This window comes from Giraffa tippelskirchi, chromosome 13 (genome assembly GCF_054371585.1).
Source record: "Giraffa tippelskirchi isolate mGirTip1 chromosome 13, T2T-mGirTip1v1.2.pri, whole genome shotgun sequence".
Taxonomy (NCBI): Eukaryota; Metazoa; Chordata; class Mammalia; order Artiodactyla; family Giraffidae; genus Giraffa; species Giraffa tippelskirchi.
Window position 1 is genome coordinate 67,957,077 of NC_137287.1, and position 26,174 is coordinate 67,983,250.

The 26,174-nt window shown below is 44.1% G+C and overlaps 2 long non-coding RNA genes across 2 annotated transcripts in view; one reads left to right on the forward strand and one right to left on the reverse strand.

Moving 5' to 3' along the window:
- The window catches only part of LOC145532193 (uncharacterized), a 22,800-nt gene extending 8,437 nt beyond the window's left edge, over positions 1-14,363 (reverse strand). Inside the window, exons 1-2 of the long non-coding RNA XR_014073077.1 lie at positions 13,467-14,363; positions 2,554-2,640 (exon numbers count right to left, since the gene is read on the reverse strand). This is a non-coding gene — a long non-coding RNA (uncharacterized LOC145532193). The remainder of the gene's footprint in view (positions 1-2,553; positions 2,641-13,466) is intronic.
- Positions 14,364-18,459: 4,096 nt separating this feature from the next.
- Positions 18,460-20,008, forward strand: LOC145532196 (uncharacterized). Its single transcript, XR_014073080.1, has 2 exons — positions 18,460-18,532; positions 19,765-20,008. It is a non-coding gene; the product is annotated as an uncharacterized LOC145532196 (long non-coding RNA).
- Positions 20,009-26,174: the final 6,166 nt, after the last annotated feature.

Here is a 26,174-nt window from a genome sequence, read left to right on the forward strand (position 1 = left end):
AAATCAGCGTTAACAGCTGGCTATTATCATATTATAGAAAATATAAATCATTGTTAAGGATCACAGATTACATTTGCTAGATATTATGTTGTCGGTTAAAAAAAGAATCCCTGGTGCCAATTTCATTGTGCCTGTCAGTTGGGTTCTAATATTTTATTTTTTTATCCCTATATAAGAGTTTGAGGAAATGTATTTATTTTAGAAAAGAAGGAAGTCCAGGAAGACGAGTTGTATATTTATGTGGTGGCCATTTTTCCTTGATATTAAATGTTTATTTCCATTTTCTTTTTACTTTCAGGGGGCCCATTCTGCTTGTCTCTGCTCCTTCTCTTTTTCTTTGCATCTCTCAACTTAAAGAAATTGAAGTTGCTCTAATTGTCAGAGACTATGATTCAAGCTCTTGGGCTCTCATAGCATTTCAGATAGAATTTCCTAGACCAAGAGAGTGGGAAAGACCCATTAGAAAATAATGACTTATCAGAAAATATCCTTTGCCTCATTCAGAGCCCACCATTGCAGCACTTTTTCTCCAGGCAATTTCCCTGATTTCAGGCGTGTTTGCCACATATCTGTTATGTTTCCACTCTGACCATATTTTCATTTAAGACCTTTACTAAAAAATAGAAACAGTGGTTAAGATTTCATGCATCCAATGCAGGGGGTGTGTGGGTTTGATCCCCAGTGGGCGAACTAAGATCCCACATGCCATGCAGCATGGCCAAATTTTTTTTTTAAATAAAATAAATTTGAAAACTAGAAACAGTGATTGCTGCCCCAGTCTACTCTGCTTTCTGGAGACCTCCGACACTCATTCCAACCAAGTACTAACTGTGTGAGCATTCTCCCACTGAAGCACCGAGTAATGCATGCAGAGGAATAATAGCAATGTAATAGAAAGTCGTTTTCATCTCCTCTCTAGGCATGTTTTTCTTTGGTCACTGAAGAGAACCTCAATCATTTTTTTTTTATTGGATTAGCAACTTTATAGATTAACCTCATATCCAGGAAAATGCCTACCCGTCACCATCAAATCAGCACACATACACACAGTGTGGAAAAATAGAAGAAGGAGTCATAAAGAAGTTGAAACTATGACTCGTTTGAATAGCTACAGAGACTTATGACTGATGAAATGATCATTGGACTGGTGGGCTGGTTACACCTCTGCTCCTCTTTGTTCACAAAACAGCAACAAATAAAAAACAAAACACCCCATGACTATTTCTCATTATATTGAGAATCTGAAAGTAATATCAAACAACTCTTAGAGCAAAGAGATTAAAATATATACTCGTGTTAAAAAATATTAAATAATGCATAGACTGCAACTCTGCAGTGTGGCTCTGATGCAAACCATCCAGAGTTAGCACCCTCTCCACAGGTTTGGGGCATGATTCCCAACGAGGCTGCCCTCATGTCAGATTCCAGTGGCAAATTTTGGGGATCCCTAGGCCACCTGCACTTCTGACCAACTGGCTACAATCCAGGGGTGCTCTTACGTCACACTCAGCTTCAATAATTCACTAGCAACACTCGCTGAATTCAGAAATGTGCTATGCTTATTGTTACAGCTTTATTCTCAACGACACAAACCAAGACCAGCCAGTGAAGAGACCATAGGGGAGGTCCCAGCACAGAGCTTCGGCGCCCTCTCCCTGTGCAGTCAGGATGCACTGCCATCCTGGGACATCTCACCCAAGCCTCAGTGTTCAGAGTTCTTACTGGGGTTTCATTACCTGGCATGACTGATTGCATTGCTCATGTGATTGAACTCAATCTCTATTCCACCTTCCCTACCTGGAGGGCAGGAGGCTGGGCAGGCTGGTATCTCATGGCTCAGAACAGAAACCTGATAATCACATGGTTGGTCTTTCCAGCAAGACCAGCCCCCACCTGAGTCACGTCTTTGGCACAAACTAAGGTAGAATCCACTGCTCATCATGAATAACAAAGATTCAGGCATCACTTGGGAATTTCCAAGAGTTTAGGAGCTCCAGCCCAGGAACCCAGGACAAAGATCAGACAAGTTCTTTATTATAGGACTTTTAGGCAGTAACACTACATATAAAAAAATATAGATTTTTAAATACTATATTCATAGACTTAAATGCTTTTTTTATTTATAAGAGAAAATAAATGAAGTTAAAGGTGCATATAAAGAAGTTAGAAGAAAAGAGTAAGGTAACCTTAAGGAAAATAGGATAAAGAAATAACAAATTAAAAGGAGACATTAATGAATTAGGAAGAAACACAGCAGAGTAAAACATTAAAGAAATGTAGAGTAAAATATCAATGAAACACAACAGTATAAAACAAACTTATAGTAGTTAATCTAGAAGAAAAGAATATCTGAACTAAAATTAGATATGAAATGTATTAAAACAGATACAGGAAATTTTAAAATTGTTAACATAGGCTCTGTAGAGCTCAGATGAAAAATATAGGTGAAATAGATGATTTTAGCAGAAAATATTACATTATCAAAATTACTGTAATAAAATCTATAATACCGGAACAGACTACTGTGCATGAAGGAGACTAGAAATTACTCACCGTTGCCTGCAAAAATGAGTGGGCCTGGAGAGTTTCATGAGTGAGTTCTTTCAAACGTCCAGTAATTCCTGTGTCATAACATAGATCCTAGGAGGAAGGCAGAGGGAGAGAAAGTCAATTTAATATTTGGGAAAATAACATAACAATGAGCATTAAATCATGTCACAGCTAGAGTATAGGACAAAGGAAGGAGATCTATAAACCCATTTCACCCAAGAAAATGGGTGTGAAAACATGTAGAAAATTTCTAACAAAATGATTTCAAAGGGTATTAAAAGAATCATTCAGCTTTTACTCTGATCAGTATGAAAAATTAGATTCTTTGGATGTTCCTCCCGTTCAAGACTAAACAAAACAAAACAAAAATAGAACTTGCATGAAACATTCATGTGTCGAATTACATTGCTTGGCCTACAGGACCACCAGAAGGCACGTTGGGACTGGTGGGGGTGGGGCTCTAACAGGAAGTGAGACAGTGAGCATTCAGAAAAGGCTGGGTCGCCTGGGGGTGGAGAGCAATTAAGCCCACATCATTCATCATTCAATCATTTATTTAACTAATATTTAAAGAGTACCTGGGCTTCCCTGGTAACCTAGTCGGTAAAGAAACTGCCTGCAGTGCAGGAGACCCGGGTTCAATCTCTGGGTCAGGAAGATCCCCTGGAGAAGGAAATGGCAACCCACTCCAGTATTCTTGCCTGGAGAACCCCATGGACAGAGGAATCTGGCAGACTACAGTCCATGGGGTTGCAAGAGTCGGACGTGACTTGGTGACTAACCCACCACCACCACCAAAGGGTACCTGCCCTGTGCCAGGCTCTTTTCTAGTCACTGGAGACCCAGCCATCACCAACACAGTAACTGATCCCTGCCCTCATTTGGAGCATCCTTTCTAATAAAGGAGACAGGCAACAGAATCAGTTAATAAATACAATAAAATTTTAGGTGGTTCTAAATGCTATGGAGAAAAGCCTAGAAGGAGGATAGGATGGGTTGGGTGGATTACAGGTTTGTGTTTTTAATTAATAGTTATTTGGCTTCCTTGGGACTTAATTGTGTCATGATCTTTCCATGCGATGCATGGAGGGCTCCAAAGTGCATGGGCTCAGTAATCAAGTCATTAGTTCCTTGATTAGGGATCAAACCCACATCCCCTGCATTGCAAAGCTGGTTCTTACCCACTGGACCAGTGGGAAAGTCCTAGGTTATAGTTTTCGATAGCATAGTCAGGAGATGCATCACTAAGAAGTACTATGAAAAGACCTGGAGCTGAGGGGAGCCATTCCAGGCAGAGGGAGCCGCACCCTGTAAAGGTTGCATGGAGATATGTTCTTTAGAAACAGAGGAGACCTGTGTGACTGAAGAGGAGCCAGGAGAAGAATGGCTTCGAGTCTGAATACACAGTGGTGTCTGCTCTTTTCAATGAAAAAAGTGAAAGTCACTCATTCGTGTCCAGCTCTTTGCAACCTCATGGACTATACAGTCTCTGGAATTCTCCAGGCCAGATCACTGGAGTGGGTAGCCTTTCCCTTCTCCAGGGGATCTTCCCAACCCAGGGATCGAACCCAGGTCTCTCACATTGCAGGCAGATTCTTTACCAGCTGACCCATCAGAGAAGCCCTTTTCAATAGGCTGCATTAAATGGAAATGAACTGGGGACACCACCCCACATCCTTTAAGTCTCTGAAAAAAGTGAAAACGTTCATCGCTCAGTCATGTCTGACTCCTTGCAACCCCATGGACTGCAGCCCACCAGGCTCCTCTGTCCCTGGAATTCTCCAGGCAAGAATACTGGAGTGGGTGACCATTCCCTTCTCCAGGGGATCTTCCAGACCCAGGGATCAAACCTGGGTCTCCCGCATTGCAAGCAGATTCTTTATTATCTGAGACAAGTCTCTGAGGGTGGTACTAATTCCCCTAGTCTTTCCCCAGAGAAAAATAGAGTCATGCGCTGTGGTCACTGAACACTGGGGAGGAGAAAACCTCGAACTTTTGAGGTCTGTTGGATATGAGATCTGAGCTGTCACTGATTCCAGGGACCCCAGAAGCACCGTGGTCACAGGGTATACAGAGCACGTGGGCCCGGTCCAGATTCATTCAACAGGGGATCACTGAGCCCACAGGCCCACACTGCAGTCATTGCCAGTCCCTGAGTACTTACTCAGGATGCATATACCTCCCAGTTGGCAGGACCCCATCTGTGCAGCAAGGGCAACCGTGATAGGAAGGTTCAAACTGTGCCCCCATCTCACCCCAACCAAGACAGTAAACCAGAAGAATACGACCTCCCAGGGAAAACGGCAAAGATCTGTTACACTTGGAAACAAATAATTAAAATAAAAAATAAAACAGCAGTGAAGCCCAGGAGGAAGGGCTGCGTTTTGTAGACAGAGCTCCATTTTGCCTGTCTCTGACATTCTTCTGGCTCTGTGTATGTTCCTGTGAACTGTGGTTTCCTTTGAGGCAATGGAAGACCTGAATAGTTCTGTGGGCTAATATTGGACTTAGGAAAGGAGGGAACAGACACAGGTCACATTGCCACCTGTGTACACATCTTGTCCTGAAGTTAGGCTTGGCTGAAAAACTGAGCTTAAAAAGTGACCCAGTTTGAGAGTCCTTTGGACTGCAAGGAGATCCAACCAGTCCATCCTAAAGGAAATCAAACCTGCATATTCATTGGAAGGACTGATGCTGAAGCTCCAACACTTTGGCCACCTGATGCAAAGAGCTGACTCATTGGAAAAGACTCTGACGCTGGGAAAGATTGAGGGCCAGAGGAGAAGGGGGTAGCAGAGGATGAGATGGTTAGATAGCATCACTGACTCAATGGTCATGAATTTGAGCAAACTCCAGAAGACAATGGAGGACAGAGGAGCCTGGCATGCTGCAGTCCATGAGGTCACAAAGAGTCAGACATGACTTAGCAACTGAACAATAACAAGGCACTCATGCCTTAAAAAGGTGTAGACCTCAGTCTGAAGGCTGGTTGATGACTGGAGGGGTTCTTTCTGTATGTTGGAAAACCCCATTGGTCTGAGGGGTTTTAAGACTGCCTATCCTGAGAAATAGTCCAAGGATGTTTCTCAAGGGTCACTATGCCTTGATTCTGCCCTGGCGTAGGTGGGTGAACAGCGTTATCCACCCCCCATAATGCAAGGGGGATCTGAACACATTATATTACCAGTGACCTTGAGGTTCCCAGGCCTGTCAACCCACTGACATTGTAAGGTGTCCTGCAAGATACTCCTGGGGCTGCAGGGCTCCAGGAAAAGGCTATTTTCTCAATATTCCAGCAAGAGAGGAATTCTTCCAAGAAGAAGGCATTCTGCAGACTTGCTGTCTATGTCAGCTCAATTTCCTGTCCTCATGCTCTCTGACCTTTCTCCCATATTAAAACACACCATCGAGGAGCTCCCCGAGTCTAGTTCTGGGGAGCAGGGATGGAAGACAAAGAGGCTTCTGTTCATTTAACCTGAATTGGAGGTAATCCCGTGAGGCTGCCTCCCTGCCCGGGTCAGGAAGGAGGTTTGTGTGTGTGAAGGTATCCAAGCCAGGGAACTGGAGTCTCAGAGCTCAGGACACCCTTAAGTCCGACCCTTTATCCCCTCCCCACCGAGAGTTGTGAACAAAAGAATAATTCCTGTTGCATTTATATGCTGATTATGGGGGAGGGGTGGTAAGAGATGAGGGTGGGAGGCGGAGATATTCTTAGTAATCGGAGTATTTGACTGATTGGTAACTGTTTACAGCTTCTTTCTTTCTAGCGTGTACCCCTTGAAATCATTTTCTTTGTAAATGTTAAAAGCCATATGCGAAAAACAAAACCAACCTTGATTACCCTGCTTTGTACTTCAATCAGCAGCATGTCAGCCTATGAATAAACTGTAATTCCTTCACCCATGCCTTCGAGGAGAACATTTAGGCCACATTAAAAAAAAAAAAATCTTAGTAGGGGTCTCAAGAACAATTAGCAATTAAAAGCATCTCTTTTCTTCACATTACTCTATAAACACGGCTGCTTGATTGATTTCGGTCTTAGGCTTTGCTCGGGATCAGCATCTTCATCGATGGCCCAGCTCTCGGAATCACTGAAGGCATCTCAAGTGATGAGGATGCTCTTGTCTGTGAATCCCTTAGCACATCATTAACTTGAGAACCAGACTTGATGCCTTTTCCTGACGTGCTTCTGGGGGTCACCGGACTCCTCTCCAATCTCCACTGCTGGGGACTGATGTCTTGATAAGACACCACCTGCCAGAGTGAGTGCTGGCAGGAGATCAGGGGTATCCATGTCCTCCCTGGTCCCTGACCATGACCTGCAAAGCCCTTCCTTTGACTACACAGAGTATCCTGTCATCAGGACTGTTCCCTCAGACACCAACAGACTCCAAACACCGTAAAATGCCACTGAGAGAAGAGAATGAGAAGGCACTAGGTCCAATCCCTGTACATTTTCAGTTCAGTTCAGTCGCTCAGTCATGTCTGACTCTTTGCGATCCCATGGACTGCAGCACACCAGGCTTCCCTGTCCATCACCAACTCCTGGAGCTTACTCAAACTCATGTCCATTGAGTCAGCGATGCCATCTAACCATCTCATCCTCTGTCATCCCTTTCTCCTCCCACCTTCAGCCTTGCCCAGCATCAGGGTCTTTTCCAGTGAGTCAGTTCTTTGCATCAGGTGGCCAAAGTATTGGAGTTTCAGCTTCAGCATCAGTCCTTCCAATGAATATTCGGGACTGCTTTCCTTTAGGATGGACTGGTTGGATCTCCTTGCAGTCCAAGGGACTCTCAAGAGTCTTCTCCAACACCACAGTTCAAAAGCATCAATGCTTTGGTGTTCAGCTTTCTTTATAGTCCAATTCTCACATCCATACATGACTGCTGGAAAAACGATAGCTTTGACTAGATGGACCTTTGTTGGCAAAGTAATGTCTCTGCTTTTTAATATTCTGTCTAGGTTGGTCATAACTTTTCTTCCAAGGAGCAAGCGTCTTTCCGTTAAGCAAACTGAATCCCAGAGAGACTGAACTAGCTCATGATGATTGGGATACCCAAGGTTCCTGAGTCCTCACACCTCACAGCCTCTCCCAAGGTGATCTTCATGGGTGGAAACAGTATTAGGTGGCTTCTCTAGGATGTTAAATTTGCATAACAACTCAGGTACAATCCTGATTTCGGGCAGAAGAATGGACTTTAGGACTTTGCAAGGCCACAGTCAGGGGTCACCCAGGAGTCTCTGAGAGCTTCAAGCTCTGTGCTCCATTTTCAGCAGCATTCCACCACGTAAATGGGTGGTCATCCTGCACCCCCTCAGACCTGCCTTCCTGGAGCCGGAACACTGAGGACTGAAGCCAAGATCTGCCTCAGCGCCTGGACAGTATGAGAGGGGAGAGGCCCTGCCCTGGGGAGGAGACCACGAGAGGCGGCCCATGCTGAAATTCTGCCTCCAGGTGCCTTTCTGACCTCATGCTTGTTCCTGCAGGTACCCCAGAGGGTGTAGGAACAGGGGGATGAAAAGGACAAGGGGCAGGGTGACCTGAACTGGGGGTGGGCACTGAGGAGGGTCACTGAGAGAAGGGGCGATGGAGAAGAATCGTCCCCAGCAGGAGGGGAGCCTCCCTCAGCTGGCTCTGGGGTCTGAGCCAGGACTGGGAGGAGGAGCCCCTTTGAGAGGTCCTTGGTGTGGCCATGCCCACTGAGCATGAGGCATGCCGCCTCCCCAGATCCTAGGCTAACACATGGTCCCAGGACAGGAGCAATGACTGCAGGGGCAGAGCTGCTCCCTGAGGTTTCCTCCCCGGGTCAGAGACCCTCGGGAAATCCACAAGCAGGGAGGATGGGCAAGAGGACCCTGAGGGGTCCCCGTCCCTGTGACACCCATGGTGATCACACCCTCTCCAAAATGGCTTCAGTGAAACCTAGACCATGGTTCAGTCTAAGTTCAGCAATGCTTCTAGAATGGCTGAGCAATGTGTCAGATGTTTTGCCATAGACAGGAAGCAGCCAGGAGCCCAGGGAACCCCCAAGGTGGTCTTCACTTAACAAAAGTGGCTCCACCTCCAAACCAAATACGTGATAGCTTTATGACACCAAATAACCAACTGTAAAAGCTAGAGAAGTAAAAGATAGTAAAATAAATAAATAAAAATAAATACAGGGACTTCCCTGGTGGCACAGTGGGTAAGACTCTGCCTGCCAATACATGGGTGCGATCCCTAGTCTGGGAAGATTCCAAGTGTGGCAAAGCAACTAAACCCCTGAGCCACAACTACAGAGCCTGTGGGAAGCAACTACTGAAGCCCGAGCACCCCTAGAACCTGTGCTCCACAATGAGAAGCCCTCGAACTGCAACTAATGGCCCCCACTTGCCGCAACTAGAGAACGCCCACATGCGGCCATCAAGACCCAGTGCAATCAGTAAATAAATTAAAAAATCATAAATACAAACAAAATACTGGCAAACTTTTATGAGCCTTTAAGCATTTTTTTACTTACCGTGATTTTTTTTTTTAATGTAAGAGTTTGGATGAGGATGATAAAATTTACAAGTCCTATGAATTTTCTGTATTTTTTAAGAAAATTGTTTCCAAATTGGGGGATATTTTCCTAATTCTTTTGAATCATTGTGCTTACTCTGCTTGCTTAACACTGTTTTCCATGAATTTAAAATTTCCTCCTTGGTTCTAAGTAAACCTCTGAAAGACTGTTGATCAAAAATCAATCTTTCAAATCACTAGTATCTTTTATTATTAATGTTTGTGCACTCCAGAATAATCTACATTTAAATGTATTTTCCAGTAATTTTGTCCACTTTTGTCAATTATTTTGCCTTTTAAACTGATGTGGGACCTCCCTGGTGGTCCAGGTTTAAGAATCCGCCTTGCAATGCAGGGGACTCAGGTTCCGTCCATCCCTGGTCTGGGAATTAAGATCCCACATGCCCCGGAGCAACTAAGCCTGTGTGCTGCAGCTACCAAAGCCTGCCCACCAGAACTAGAGAGTCCACGTGCCACAACGAAAGATCCTGTGTGACGCAATGAAGACCCAACTCGGCCAACTAAAAAAATATGGAAAAAAAAGATATGGGTGATTCAGTTTACCTTTAATCAATAAATAAACTAATGTAAGTTGGTTTTCAACCACTAATTCCTGCCTATTATAAATCAGAGCCAGCTAATTGTGTGTTCTGCTGTGCACTCACGAGATGCACAGAGGTGCCCCTGGGATGGAACATTTAGGGTGGGGCAAAAACAGATGCTGTTAGTATAGGTGATGCTGTCAGTATAGGGAACGCACGTTCCTGTATCTGCTTGCGTTCATCCATATGCATGAGGGCATTTGTGTTACAGAGGAAGGCCTCCTGGATGGGGTTTGAACTATCCAGGGAAGGAACTCTTTTCATGAAAATCTCTGTAAGATTTTGAACAAGAATCAGAAGCAGGTCTTCTGGAGATAGTTAAGGAGAATAGTACAAACTAGGAGAGAGGGGAGGAGATAGTCCAGCACAGTGTTGGGGAACATCCTTTACACCAGCCTCTTCAGGTGTCCTAGCGGTGTCTCATTCCCCCCCGGGTCAGTGGTGGGGTGATGGAGTGGTCAGTGTTGGTGTCCTCATAGCAGCCACCACTGATACATCACCGCACCCTGCACCCCAAGACCCTGCACCAGGAGCTGCACAGCAGAGGGGAGGTGGGGCAGCAGCTGGCTTAGTGACTGCACCAGAGACTGGCTGGGGGCTGCCTCCACAATCCCTTTCAGAGACTCCCCAGAATGACTGGGAGACACAAAGATAGCTATGTCTCTTTTAAGGTGTATTTAAGTGTTAGTCGCTCAGTCGTGTCTGACTCTTTGCAACCCCATGGATTGTAGCCTACCAGGCTCCTCTGTCCATGGGATTTTTCCCCAGGCAAGAATGCTGAAGTGGGTTGCTATTCGCTTCTCCAGGGTATCTTCCCGACCCAGGGATGGTACCTAGGTCTCCTGCATCGCAAGCAGATTCTTTACCATCTGTGCCACTAGGAGAGGCACCAGAGAAGCTCGAATTATCGTAATTTGGGAATTAAAAGTTAAGAGAGGGACTTCACTGGGTCCAGTGGTTAAGAATCTGCCACACAATGTGGGGGACGTGGGCTCCATCCCTGGTGGAGGAACTAAGGTCCCACATGCTAAGAAGAAACTAAGCCTGCGTGGCAAATAGTCTGTGTGCTGTAACAAAAGATCCAACGAAAGGTGTGCTGCAACTAAGACCCAACCCAATAAACCCAATTTATTTATAAATAAATAAATATTGTAAAAAGATCTTTAAAGTTAAGGAGACTTGGGACTTCCCTGGTGGTCCAGTGGCTAAGACTCCACGTTCCCAATGCAGGGGGCCTGGGTTCGATCCCTGGTCAGGGAACTAAATCCCACATGCCACAACTAAGACCCAGGGCAGTCAAAAAAATTAATTAAAAAAACAAACAAACTCATTTTATCTTAAGCAAAATTAATTCCTTAACTGTCCACGAAGAGCCCTAGAAATAAGGAGCACTCCAGTGATAGAAGGTAAGCTCCCAGCATCCCTGGTCAGTCATGAATCCTGCATCAAACATCCCAGGTTGATTCCCAGTAAGATCTTGGCAGTGAAACTACTGGCCCAGAGGAAAGGGCAGAGCCAGCCCGGCAGAGGCAAAAAGACTATTTTCATCAGCGCTAGATTTGCCCCTGTCTCATGATGATCCCAGCTGGGTCCCATCACTGTGTGCTCCTCCGCATACAGAATTCCGGGGCCACTTGAAAGATAAAACCCTAACACAGGAAGCAGCAAGCAGGAGCTGGGGACATCAAAACCAGTCAGCTCGTAAAAACACGCAGAGGGGCCCTGACAGAACACAGCTGCTGGCCTCCGGCGGCATGGGGCCACCCGCAGCATACGTCCCAGGATGCCTGGCCATGCGGTGCTGGAGCAGGGGTGGGTCTGTCCCCAGGGTCAGCATCAGGAAGGGATTCTCCCTGCTCTGTGGCTGCCGTGGAACTCTGGGCACATCCCAGGAAACCAGTGAGTCTGCAGACTGCTTTACTCAAAACCACCAGAAAGCCTTTTATGTTTTATTGATGTGCATTTGATTTACAATATTGTGTCAGTTTCAGGTATACAGCATAGTGATTTGGTATTTTTGCAGATTATATTCTGCTATAGGTTATTACAAGATACCGGGTATGATTGATTCCCTGTGCTTGCTTAGGGTTTATCCTTGTTGCCTTTTGTTTTTTTTTTTAATATTTATTTATTTGGCTGCACCCAGTCTTAGTTGCAGCATGTGGGATCTAGTTCCCTGACCAGGGATCGAATCCACACTCCCTGCACTGGGAGCACGAAGTCTTAGCCGCTGGACCACCAGGGAAGTCCCCTTTGTTGCCTTTTATTGCCGAGTCAAATACTCACAATGAAATGCAGCTTTCAAGAGCAGGATGGGATTTTTTTTTTCTAATAATGTAGGAAAATAAAAAATAAACCAAGCACATGAACTTCCCGTTTGAATCCACAGACATGCTGCGTGCTCATTCTTTTCAACATGAGAAGGGCCTCTTCGTAGAATCCCCTTTGTCCCTCCCACTGGCCTCATTCCTGTCTCTCTCTTAAGTCTCAGCTTCCAGTCAGTTCCTTAGGAAAACCTGTGAGGTCCTGGGCAGGGTCAGACCCCCCAATTCTTGCACCCTGGACTCTCTGAAATCACTTATTACATTTACAGTTCATAAATTATATATATCATTGCCTTCTCCGATAAATTATATAATTACTTATTTAACATTCTTCCCCTCTTAGGATATATGTATACGTATAGCTGATTTACTTTGCTGCACAGTAGAAACTAACACAGCATTGTAAAGCAATTATACTCTAATAAAAATTAATTTTAAAAATGTTGAAGTAAATATTGATAGGAAAAAAATAATGTTTTTATTCTTCTTGTCACAATGATGGGCTGCAAACATCCCCATTACGGTTTCCTGGCTTCCATTCAGCCACAGTCCGTCCCCACCCCTTTCCCTTCACTGGTGTAAAGAGCAAGTCTCACGTGTAGCCTGAAAAGCCACACTCTGCCGTTGTCCTGCTTTGGAGCAGTGGGCCCTAGGCAGGGCCAGTCCGCTCAGTGAAGCTATTAGCTCAGAGGGGCCCCCAAGGCTGTCAAGGTCACTGCAGTTTTTTCGGGATCTACATGTGCCTGATTTGCAGTAGGTGCCCAGTAAGTACCCCACTGGATGACAATGCCTATTGGGTGGCTGGCTGGCTGGGTCATGGCCGCACAAAGTACTTCTGATGGTTGTCCTGAGGATGACCTTATGTCCCGTGTGCTTGGCTGTACTGATCTGTCAGTTGTCCCTTCCCTCCTAAGACTGTCCCAGTTTGGATGAAAACATATTTGGACTACTCTGCAGAAGTGTCAGTCAAGTCAACATCTTCTTCCTATTAAATAAAAACATCTTAATGAAGAAATGAAAATCCTTTCAAGGTGTTCATATTTTTGAACCAACTTTTACACAGGTTAACGGCAGGTCTGTGTAGTACTGCTGTATGAATACAGCACCTTACTTCTTCCTCTATTATTAAAATTTAGGTTGTTTCCAACATTTTACTCTTACAATCAATGCTGCAGGAAATCCCATGCACAAACCGCATCCTGCACTTCTTCAAGAGTTTCTTAAGGTATGTATTTAAAACTGGAATTTCTGAGTTGAAGGGTATAAATATTTCAAGACTGACCAGCTGGCTTTAAAAGTAATTTTGCCAATATACACTTCCTCCCGCAGTATATACGAGTTCCCACACATCTACTTCTGCTTCATTGACTACACTAAAGCCCGTAACTGTGTGGATCACAACAAACTGTGGAAAATGCTTAAAGAGATGGGAATACCAGACTACCTTACCTGTCTCCTGTGAAACCTGTATGCAGGTCAAGAAGTAACAGTTAGAACCAGACATGGAACAATGACTGGTTCCAAATTGGGAAAGGAGTATGTCAAGGCTGTATACTGTCATCCTGCTTATTTAACTTGTATACAGAGTACATCATGCGAAATTCTGGGACGGATGAATCACAAGCTGGAATCAAGATTGTCAGGAGAAATATCAACAGCCTCAGATATACAAATGATACCATTCTAATGGCAGAAAGCGAAGAACTAAAGAGTCTCTTGATAAGGGTGAAACAAGAGAGTGAAAAAGCTGGCTTAAAACTCAACATTGAATAAACCAAGATCATGACATCCAGTCTCATCATTTTCTGGCAAATGAAAGGGGAAAAAGTGGAAGTAGTGACAGATATTATTTTCCTAGGCTCCAAAATCACTGTGGACGGTGACTGCAGCCATGAAATTAAAAGACGCTTCCTGCTTGCTTCTTAGAAGGAAAGCTATGACAAATCTAGATAGCATATTTAAAAGCAGAGACATCACTTTGCTGACAAAGGTTCGTATAGTCAAAGCTATGGTTTTTTCCAGTAGTCACATATGAATGCAAGAGTTGGCCCATAAAGAAAATTGAGCACAGAAGAATTGATGCTTTCGAATCATGGTGCTAGAGAAGATTCTGGAGAGTCCCTTGGACTGCAAGGAGATTAAACCAGTCAATCCTAAAGGATATTGAGAAGGTAACAGGCAGGAAGGCCAGGGGCCTCCAAACGGAGGAAATAGGCTGCAAGTGTCAGACGTTTTTTATCTCTCCCTTAAGCAGCAGGATGAAACAAACTACTAGTGTCAGATATATTTTCCCTTCTCTACACAAAATTAAGGGGCTTCCCTGGTATTCTTGCCTGGAAAATCCCATGGACGGAGGAGGCTGGCAGGCTACATACAGTCCACGGGGTCACAAAGAGTCGGACATGACTTCACATGATCCTTTGTATACAAAATTAAAAGGAGGTTTCTCTTAAAATTCTGTGTTGCCATGACAACACCTGGCTCCACCTGAACTTAATTTTTCTCAAACCTTGAGCTAACCAATGTGTTTTTCTTATGGAAATGTTTCTCTTAAGCTATGTTAATCAACTATGTATTTACCCTAGACTCTGTCTTTCATCAAATCAGTTCCACTTAAGACTCAGAACCAATAAGGGCTCAACAAATCTGTATGTTTTACTCATACATTGTTCTCCTAATCTATGTTAATAAAACTGTATATTTACTTGGAAACCTGCCTTTCTTCAAGATTCATGTCAATCATTTTACGGCCCGGGATGACTCACCTGATGCCAATGTTATCTCAAAATGCATGTTGTGGGTGAGGGGCCTGGTGCCACTCTGAGTTTTAAGACATCTCCTTTCTCTAATTAACAGCTTGCTGATAGGTGTATAACATACTGCTAAAGGCTAGCAGGGGGGCACTCCTTCTGCCCCCTTCTGATGTCTATGTCAGAAGCTTTCTCTGTCTCTTTTATATTTTAATAATACTTTATTACACAAAAGCTCTGAGTGATCAAGCCTCCTCACTGGTCCCAGATTGAATTCCTCTTCTCTGGAGGCCAAGAATTCCAGTGTTTTTCATGGCTCAGCAACAATCTTTCAATATCAACCCTGAATATTCATTGGAAGGACTGATGCTGAAGCTGAAGCTCCAATATTTTGGCCACTTGATGCAAAGAGCCAACTCATTAGAAAAGACCTTGATGCTGGGAAAGACTGAAAGCAAAGGAAGAGGGGGCGGCAGAGGATAAGATGGTTAGATAGCATCACCGACTCAGTGAACATGAATCTGAGCAAACTCTGGGAGATAGTGAAGGACAGGGAAGCCTCATGTGTTGCAGTTTGTGGGATCACAAAGAGTCGGACACAGCTTAGCAGCTGACAACAAAAACAACAACATCTACATACCTTCAGCAGGATCAGTATTGCCAGAACGTTTACATGTTTACAAGCTCAGTTCAGTTCAGTCACTCAGTCATGTCTGACTCTTTGTGACCCCATGGACTGCAGCACGCCAGGCCTCCCTGTCCATCACCAACTCCTGGGTTTACTCAAACTCATGTCCATTGAGTCAGTGATGCCATCCAACCTTCTCATCCTCTGTTGTCCCCTTCTCCTCCTGCCTCCAATCCTTCCCAGCATCAGGGTCTTTTCAAATGAGTCAGCTCTTCGCATCAGGTGGCCAAAGTATTGGAGTTTCAGCTTCAACATCAGTCCTTCCAGTGAACACCCAGGACTGATCTCCTTTAGGATTGACAGGTTTGATTTCCTTGCAGTCCAAGGGACTCTCAAGAGTCTTCTCCAACACCACAGTTCAAAAGCATCAATTCTTCGGTGCTCAGCTTTCTTCACCGTCCAACTCTCACATCCATACATGACTACTGGAAAAACCATAGCCTTGACTAGACGGACCTTTGTTGGCAAAGTAATGTCTCTGCTTTTTAATATTCTGTCTAGGTTGGTCATAACTTTTCTTCCAAGGAGTAAGTGTCTTTTAATTTCATGGCTGCAGTCACCATCTGCAGCAATTTTGGAGCCCCCAAAAGTAAAATCTGCCACTGTTTCCACTGTTTCTCCATCTATTTGCCATGAAGTGATGGGACTGGATGCCATAATCTTAGTTTTCTGAATGTTGACCTTTAAGCCAACTTTTTCACTCTCCTCTTTCACTTTCATCAGGAGGCTGTTTAGTTATGACTCTTTCCAGGATTGCATGTAAATCTAAGCCACACACTGTTTTGTAACTGCTTGCTGCACTTAATGTATCATAAACACCTTCCCATGTAAATAAATGTTCTCCCGTGTAATATTAAAGTGTATTGTTTTGCATGGCTATACCACTGTTTATTTAATTAACAAATGCCCTGCCCTTAGACGTTTGCCTTTATGTTTACAAGAGTTTGCTACTAGAAACAGCACTTGAGAGCTAGTTACAGCAGAGTGGTGAAAGGATGGACTCTCCTAGATTCAGACAAAATCTGACTTTCATTCGGAATCCATCACTTGCCTGCTGTGCAGCCCAGGGCAGGTCCCTGCGCGATCTCATGGCACAGCAGGTGGTTGAAGTTCAGCCTCCAAAGCCAGCTACTATTTGAATCCTGATTCTGACACTCAACAGCTGAGTGGCCTTAAGACAGTCCTTTAACCTGTCTATGCCACAGTTTTCTCACCTGTAAAATTGGACACAGTAATAAATAGGACCTACCTTAGAGGGCTGTTGGAAGGAGGGCTTCTGCACCCTGTGGCATATATGAGTAAGTAGCATTTAGTATATACCTGTAATTCAAGTCTGACTGAAACCAAATAGAATGTGGGTACCCAAGTGGATCTGCACAGTCAAGTTCGATTTTCCCTGGTGGAGGAAACGCAGCTCAGAGGAATTAACAATTGGTCCCAGGTCACACAACTAGATGCCAGTCAGCTTGATTTGTGGAAACAAAACAAGGGAGGCCACAGGTGTGCATTGTCTGGTGCTTCAAGCCATTTTGAGACAGGACAACTGGAATCTCGAGAAGCGGTAAACGAGAAGTCCCATCCCTTCAGCACGCTCCATTCCCTGGAGTCCACACTGCAGTTCTTCCCTGTGGATGGCTGGGCCACCTTTGCTGGTTCCCCAGTCACCCCTTTCTGGATGCAGATTTTCTCCAGGCACGACCGGTGGGTGTCAACCTGAGGTTTTATCGAGCTTTTTGTCGCCAAGACCGGGTGCCAGGGTGGTGGAGGTGCAAAGGCCATGTGTTCTGCTCACGGCGGGGTAACAGGAGAGCCTGATCTGTGACTCAGGCCACTGACTAATCAAAAGCTCTAACTATCTGTCAGAGAGTCCTCAGGGGGTGGAGGGTGGGTGCCTTTAAAACATGCAAGTTGTCAGACAGCATGCAACCTGTGTGACCCCCAACATCTTGTTCAGATGACGTACCATCTGGCCCGGAGCGGGCTGGGGCACACCTGACTGGGTACCTGGTCAGCCTGGGCCATGCCCCAAGCAGGCGCAGTCAGGCCACTCCCACCCCGGGACGTTGCCAGCAGTCGGGTGGAGAACCTGGGCTGGGGGTCTTTCCGCTGCATGAGCACAGGGCTTTCTCCTGCTCCTTTTACTTACTCTGCTCCATTTTTGGAATAAGAGCTGGGTTTTGTCATTCACATGAACCACGAGGACTTTTCAAAAAAAGCAATAGATACAGTTTTCCTTTAAGGGGGAGATCACTGGGGCATCCAGAAGATTAGCAGGATCTGGCCAACAAGATTTCTGGAGATTCTTTTCAACCCTGTATCCCTATTCAAGGAAATCTAGAAATGTGTTCTAAGTATCTGTAAACTCCTAGACATCTTAATCACTGTCAACACTTTTCTTTGTGGTTAAATCTTAAGTGCTGTAACTCATATTTAGATAAATTGAAAAATGTCTCTCCTTTTCAAGACATTTCTGGAGGAAAAGAGAATACATATATTTTTTTTTCCTATGTACATGTTATATATATATGTACATTTTGTTTATAGATCCTATTATACCTATGTATATGTGTGTATATAAATTGTTTAATTAAAATTTCTCTTACTCCCTTCCTTCCTCTTGGGTCATTCTCCTCTGTTGGATCTGAGATCAACTTTATAATTCAGAATTGATCATTAAAAATATATTTAACAGCCCAAATGCTTAGTGTGTCTCCTTTAAGTTTTCAGTACTTTCTCCCACTGCAGTTAGAAGTTGTATGGGGATGGGAATAGGGGGCAGCCCTGGTCAGGTTAGAGGAGACACGTGGGGCTGACGAGATGAGAACACACAAGAAACTAGCCTCCGGCTTGCCCTGAGTCAGTGGACTGAAGCCAAGGTCTGTGGACAGCTAGACGCCACCAAGGACAAACACCCCTTCCCTGGAGTCCCATGACTCAGCCATCACAATGGGCTCCAGGCACAACTGGTCCCATCTAATAACATAGCATCACAGAGAGGTGGGCAGGAAATGGCCCTGGCCCTGAGGGCTGAGGAGGGAGTTCAGAGGACCCCACAGGTAGAAGGAAATACCCACAAGGTGAGCAGAGTCTTACCGGACCCGCTTTTGTCCTCCAGGGGGCATTCCTTGGACCCCAGAAAGCCTTGGCACCCCTGTGATCTTCCACCCCTGTGATATTCCACCAACCAGCTAAATGCACACACAATGCACAGAATGGAAATTGTGCAGGAACTTCACTGACTGTTTGTAATTAAATATCTTTTATCAACCAATTAGAAACATACAAATAATGGGGGGGGGCGGGAAGGGGGGTCCTGGAAGTCTAAAAGCCTCAGAAACAGCTCTGTTTAGGCATACATTCTGAGTATTCCAAATGAAGGGGGAAAAAAAAAAACCTCACAAATGTGACTTATCTGAGCCAATAGGGGGCGTCATTCACTTTTACAAGTCCCTTGAACACTTATTTTTTAAAGAGGGCTGAGGGGTAGTGAGACCCTGAGATGTACTGAATCTGAATGGGCTTTTCGCTGTAGACTAGGGTGGTAGGATATAGGTAGGATTGGTAACTAGAAAACTGATATATGAATATTGCTGAAATGCTACATCTCTGTTGCATAGGGCAGAGTTGAATCCGTTTTATCTCTTCCATTAAGCTCTTTCTCTGGCTAGACTGACCTGAAGACATCAGTCAGTTCCCCCAACCCTTGACATATAACTAAGAGTTTGGGTTGGTAGATTGTCACATTGCATCTTTCCATTTTCCAAACAAGTGTTGAATTTGTTGTTTGTAACAAGGTTTTAGTAGGGGAAATGAGTAATTCTGAAAAGGTCCACCAGAGGGAGCCAAATGACTGCTTTAGAATCATTCACTGAGGTTCGGGAAGCTGCTGGCTAACCTCCTCCCTCCTCATCTTTCCCCATCCCCCAGACATTAAAAAAAAAAAAAAATCAGAAGTAATCATAGTGCTAGAAATATGTATTCTGTCTCTTCTTACCTAGCAACTCACAGACTTCAAACAAACAATACTGCTGTGGTGATATATTTAACAATGTGAAGATTCTCTGCCTTCTTAACAGGGAGTAGAATAACCAGAGAAATCTTGCCTGAGAAAGACCATTAACTGGATGCACAGTGAGGAATAAATCCTCAAGAATGCTGAGGGGGTGGGTAGGGGATGAGAGAATGGTTTATGAGTATAAACAATTTACCAGATTGAGCTGATCACTTTTCATATATTTTCAACAGACAACATTTTAAGGATCTGTTTTTAAGGGGACTTGACTGTGATTTTTTTCTTCTGCTGGGAAAGACTGAAGGCAGGAGGAGAAGGGGACCACAGAGGATGAGATGGTTGGATGGCATCACTGACTCAGTGGACATGAGCTTGAGGAAACTCCAGAAGATGATGAAGGACACAGAAGCCTGGCATGCATAATCCATGGGGTTGCAAAGAGTTGGACACAACTGGACAACAACAACAACAACACTGTAATAGGGGTTGGCTCTGCATTAAGAACCACCTAGACAAATACATATTTTCTGCTTCTGTTGTGCTTTAGGCCTAGCAGACTGTCTATTGAGGTCAACAACATCCTCTTGTTGGCATTGGCTATGATTGGGCATTCTGTAGCCAGGAACTGCCGGCAAAACAGTGCCTCTGAATTTCAACCAAATTCTTAAAACACCCTCCCTCCTTCTTGGTGCCCACCTTAAACCTTTTCAACCCACAGCCAGGGGCTAGTGGGTCCTTCTGAGATCCCATGCACTTTGCAAAAAATTATATCTGCAAGTCCACTATATGATTATTTAAAATTTGAATTCCTTATTGAACTGTTAATGTCTTGAGGAAAGAAATTTGTCTTAATTTTCTCCAGAAAATTTTAGCCTCAGAATCCAACGGAGTGCAAGGCGCACACTAGGAGTTAATCAGTTTTTATGGAATAAATAATATTCTCATGAACAGGGTGTAAAATAAGAAAAGTTAGGAATAGCAAAGGCTTTCTCTGTGTCTGCCTCTCTCTAAGCACTAGATATGTATTAACTCATTTCATCCTCAGAAATGCCCTATGAAATCAGTAATAAGTACTACTATTACCTGGGGCTTCCCTGGTGGCTCAGATGGTAAAGAATCCGCCTGCCATGCAGGAGACCTGGCTTCAATCCCTGGGTCAGGAAGATCCCCTGGAGAAGGGCATGGCAACCCACTCCGGTATTCTTGCCTGGAGAATCCCTATGGACAGAGGAGCCTTGCAGGCTACAGTCTGTGGGATCGTAAAGAATTAGACATGACTGAGTGACTAGCACTTTTATGTTCACTACTATTACCTACGTTTTAAAGTTGAGAAGACTGACCTCAGATTGATGAGGAGGATTAAGTAACTTGCCCAAGGTCATGAATGATATAAGCTAAGAATGTGATTTGAACCCCAGGATCATGCTACAACTCCCTGGACCCCCCACTGCATCACCATAGAGTTCTGCCCGGCAATTAGAGGTAGAGTGGTTACACAGATGTGTGCCTGCTTACTGACTATATGCTATGTGAAAGTCACTCAGTCATGTCTGACTCTCTGCGACTCCGTGGACTATACAGTCCATGGGATTCTCCAGGCCAGAATACTAGAGTGGGTAGCTGTTCCCTTGTCCAGGGGAACTTCCTAACCCGGGATCGAACCCAGGTCTCCTGCATTGCAGGCAGATTCTTTACCAGCTGAGTCACCAGGGAAACCCAAGAATACTGGAGTGGGTAGCCTTTCTCTTCTCCAGGGAATCTTCCCAAACCAGGGATCGAACCCAAGTCTCCTGCATTGCAGGCGGATTCTTTACCAGCTGAGCTTGGATGCCGATTAATTCACAATTAAGGAAAATTTGTATAGAGTAGCTTATCTCATGTCTTAGGTAGGCCTAAGCTGCTGTAACAAGAGGAACACCCCCCCCCAATACAATGGCTTAAAGATAAAAAATATTTATTTCTAATTCATGTAATATCCTGGGGTGAGTGTTCTGGGCTGGTGGGCAGCTCTTTCCATGTGGTCATCTGGGGACCCAGGCTCTTCCATCCTGGGAACCTTCCATTTCCAAGAGCCTTGGGGTCCTCTGTGTGGCTGGGACTGGCCCTGGCTTTGAGGACAACTTGGTCACAAAGACACATGTAACTGCTGGGAAATGAGGTCTCACTGGGCAGCCATGCACAGGCTGACAAGTTCATCACCATGGAAAAAAGCAAGCTTGATAGGAAATTAGCAGTCTCCACCACACTCTGCTCAGGCCTGTGCCAGTCAGCATTTCATTACACACTTTCATAAGGATAAACATTATCAGCTTGTTAAATTAGAGGATAACACCAGTATGGAAAAGAGAAAATATATGTTGGATGATAGAGGAAGATTTTTTTTAATTTTCATTTATTTGTTTTTGGCTGTGCTGGGTCTTCATTATGCTTGGGCTTTCCTCTAGGCGTGGAGAGCAGGAGCTACTCTCTAGCTGTGGTGTGCAGGCTTCTCGTTGCAGTGGCTTCTCTTGTTGTGGCACGTGGGCTCAGTAGTTGCAGCTCCTGAGCTCTAGAGCACAGGGTCAGTAGTTGTGGTACACAGGCCTAGCTAGTCTGCGGGCATGTGGGATCTTCCCAGACTAGAGATTGAACGCAAGTCTCCTGCATGGGCAGCTCACCACTGAGCCACCAGGGAAGCCCTGATGAAGATTTTTTTAACTCATAAACTTAGGAAATGGTTTCTTAGATATGACACCACAAACACAAGCAATGAATGAAGAATAAACTGGATATCATCAAATTTTAAAACTTTTATGTTTCCAAGGATATCAAGAAAATGAAAAGAAAACATACAGAATAGAAGAAAACTTTTGCAAATTATACATCTGGTGAGGGACTTGTCAAGTGGGCCTTAGGAAGCATCACGATGAACAAAGCTAGTGGAGGTGATGGAATTCCAGTTGAGCTATTTCAAATCTTAAAAGATGATACTGTTAAAGTGTTGCACTCAATATGCCAGCAAATTTGGAAAACTCAGTAGTGGCCACAGGACTAGAAAAGGTCAGTTTTCATTCCAATCCCAAAGAAAGGCAATGCCAAAGAATGCTCAAACTACCACACAATTGCACTCATCTCACACACTAGCAAAGTAATGCTCAAAATTCTCCAAGTGAGGCTTCAACAGTACACAAGCTGAGACTTCCAGATGTTCAAGCTGGATTTAGAAAAGGTAGAGGAGCCAAAGATCAAATTGCCAACATCTATTGGATCATTGAAAAAGCAAGAGAGTTCCAGAAAAACATCTACTTCTGCTTAATTGACTACACTAAAGCCTTTGACTGTGTGGATCACAACAAACTCTGGGAAATTCTTAAAGAGATGGGACCACCTTACCTGGCTCCTGAGAAATCTGTATGCAGGTCAAGAAGCAACAGTTAGAACTGGACATGGAACAACAAACTGGTTCAAAATTGGGAAAGGAGTACATCAAGGCTGTATATTGTCACCCTATTTGTTTAACTTATATGCAGAGTACATCATGCAAAATGCCAGGCTGGATGAAGCACAAGATGGAATCAAGATTGACGGGAGAAATATCAATAACCTCAGATATGCGGATGACACCACCCTTATGGCAGAAAGTGAAGAAGAACTAAAGAGCCTCTTGATGAAAGTGAAAAAGCTGGCTTAAAATTCAACATTCAAAAAACAGATCATGGCATCTGGTCCCATCACTTCATGGCAAATAGATGGGAAAATAATGGAAACTGTGACAGACTTTATTTTCTTGGGCTCCAAAAGTACTGCAGATGGTGACTGCAGCCATGAAATTAAGATGCTTGCTCCTTGGAAGAAAAGCTATGACCAACCTAGACAGCATATTAAAAAGCAGAGACATTACTTTGCCAACAAAGGTCCATCTAGTCAAAGCTATGGTTTTTCCAGTAGTCGTGTATGAACATGAGAGTTGGACCATAAAGAAGGCTGAGCACCGAAGAATTGATGCTTTTGAACTGTGGTGTTGGAGAAGACTCTTGAGAGTCCCTTGGACTGCAAGGAGATCAAACCAGTCCATCCTAAAGGAAATCAGTCCTGAATATTCATTGGAAGGACTGATGTTGAAGCTGAAGCTGCAATACTTTGGCCACCTGATGCAAAGAACTAATTCATTGGAAAAGACCATGATGCTGGGAAAGATTGAAGGCAGGAGGAGAAGAGGATGACAGAGGATGAGATAGTTGGATGGCATCACTGACTCAATGGACATGAGTTTGAGCAAGCTCCAGGAGTTGGTGATGGATAGGGAAGGCTGGCGTGCTACAGTCCATGGTGGTCACAAAGAGTCCGACACAACTGAGTGACTGAACTAAACTGAAGGGACTTCTATCTAGAATATATAAAGAACTATTACACCTTATTATTATTAAAAAATTAACCCAATTTTTAAAATTGGCAAAGTACTGGAATAGCTAATTCTCCAAAGAAGATATACAAATGTACAATAAGCACATGAAAAGTGCTCAACACCATCATCCAGCAGGGAAATGCAAATCAAACCCTTGAGACAGCACTCCATGCCCACTAGGGAGGCTATTCTCAGACAGACAGATAATAACAAGTGTTGGAGAGGGTGTGGAGAAACTGTAACTCTTAAATACTGCTGGTTGTTGTTGTTGTTTAGTCACTAAGTCGTGTCTGACTCTCTGTGACCCTGTGGACTGTAGCCCGCCAGGCTCCTCCCCCATGGGACTTCCCAGGCAGAATACTGGAGTGGGTTGCCATTTCCTACCCCCAGAGGATCTTATAATTATTATTATCTTTATAATAATTTTATATGGAGCATAATCTAAAAAGTAGTGAATCAGTATGTTGTACAGCTGAAACTAATGTACTATTGTAAGCCAACTACAATTCCATTTTTAAAAGTTAAAAATAAATTATACAATGTATGCCTGAATTTTAAAAAAGAAGTAAAAGACTGATACATGTACAATATGGATGAACCTTGCAAACAGTAAGCTCGGAGGAGAAAGCCAGTCACATGGGACACATGTTGCATGATTCCAATTGTGTGGTATGTCCAGAACAGACAGATCTATAGAGACAGAAAGGAGATCAGTGGTTATTTAGAGCTGGAGGGATGAGGAAGCCGGGGAGAGGTGTGACAGTTAAGGGATGTGGAGTTGCTTCAGGAGATTATAAAAATGTTCAAAATTGACTGTGGTGATGGATATAGTATATAGTGAGTATATTAAATATTCTAAAACCCACAGAATTGTACACTTTAAATGGGCTTGTATGGTATGTACATTAGTCTTCGATAAAGCTGTTAAAAACAATCATGGGAATTCCCTGGTGGTCCAGTGGTTAGGACTCCAAGCTTCCACTGCAGGGGGCATGGGTTCCATCCCTGGTTGGGGAACTAAGACAAGACCCTGCATGCCGCATGGCCAAAAACAAACAAAACAAAACACAAGCAGGTAGAACAATGGGCTCCACCAACAAATGAAATGTACTGTCGCCCTGTCTAACATCCAGCTCGCAGATTCTGAAAACCCTCTGCACAAGTGTGGGATGGGGAGACAGGTGTTGATAGTGACACCAGGGAAAGGGGGCGGGGAGTCAGGATTGCAGTATATCATAAGCTCACTATGAGCAAACAGCAGGATGGGGCTGCCAGAACAGTTAAACATGCTGAAGTGAAGGCTGTCCTCTTCCAGCAGAACTTCCAGGGGCTGTTACAAGCTTTAAAGCCCCGAGTACTCTGGAAAAGAGCCCACTCACGGTTCTAAACTCACGACTGGGAAAAACAAACGGGAAAGATGGAAATCCTAAGGCATTTACTGCCAAAGCTTCCAGTGTCAGAGGAATCTTCTGCTCTGGCCTCAGGCTGTCTGACTCACTGGTGTCAGCGGGCCTGTGACTCCCATCACCAGGTCGGGTGAGGAGAGGCTGCACAGATCAGGGTGGAAGTCCTCTTCATTCAGGGCTGTTGGAGGGGTCCACAATGGCAACCCTCTTGCCAGGCTCCCTGTGGATGCCAGTGAAGGAAGCTGAGGGAGGGGATCAGGAATCAAATGGCTCTGACAAGAAGACAATCATCTTTGTTTATGGTATAATCTTTTAAAACATAGGTATAATGCTTTAAAAACATCTCCCGGTGATGCTTCCTTATCAGTAAGCCAGTCTCACAATCCCTAAGCTTCCTATAACATCTACTTTCCCTTTCTTCATAAACACTCCACTTCTCATCAAAAGTGATCCAAGGACAGAATGGAAAGTTTGAGCCCCCCAGGGAGGACTTAATATCACTGCTCTAAGTTTGGGGGTCTCTCTGAGCTTGCTGACAAAAGGAAAACAGAATTGCCTGAATTGTTCTCATTTTCAAGAAGGAGAAGGCATACCACATTTCCGAAATATAAAGGAGATACTGACACAACAGCTGAAAGAATTTTTTGACATGATTCTTTGTTTCGGTGGATAAAATGTAGATAGTGGAAAATCATTTTTCAGTAAAGCAGGAAAAGCATTTTATATTTATACATGTTATTCATAAGTTGCTGATCTGTTATTTCTACCAGATGTCCATGTATGTCAGCAATCCAGACAGCTTCATTTCTGCTAGAATTCAGCAGAATAAATAAATAAATAATAAATAAATGAGCAAATAAATAAATAAGCAACTATATATGTGCTTCTTCTGTTTCAGCACTGGGGTGAGTGAAGAG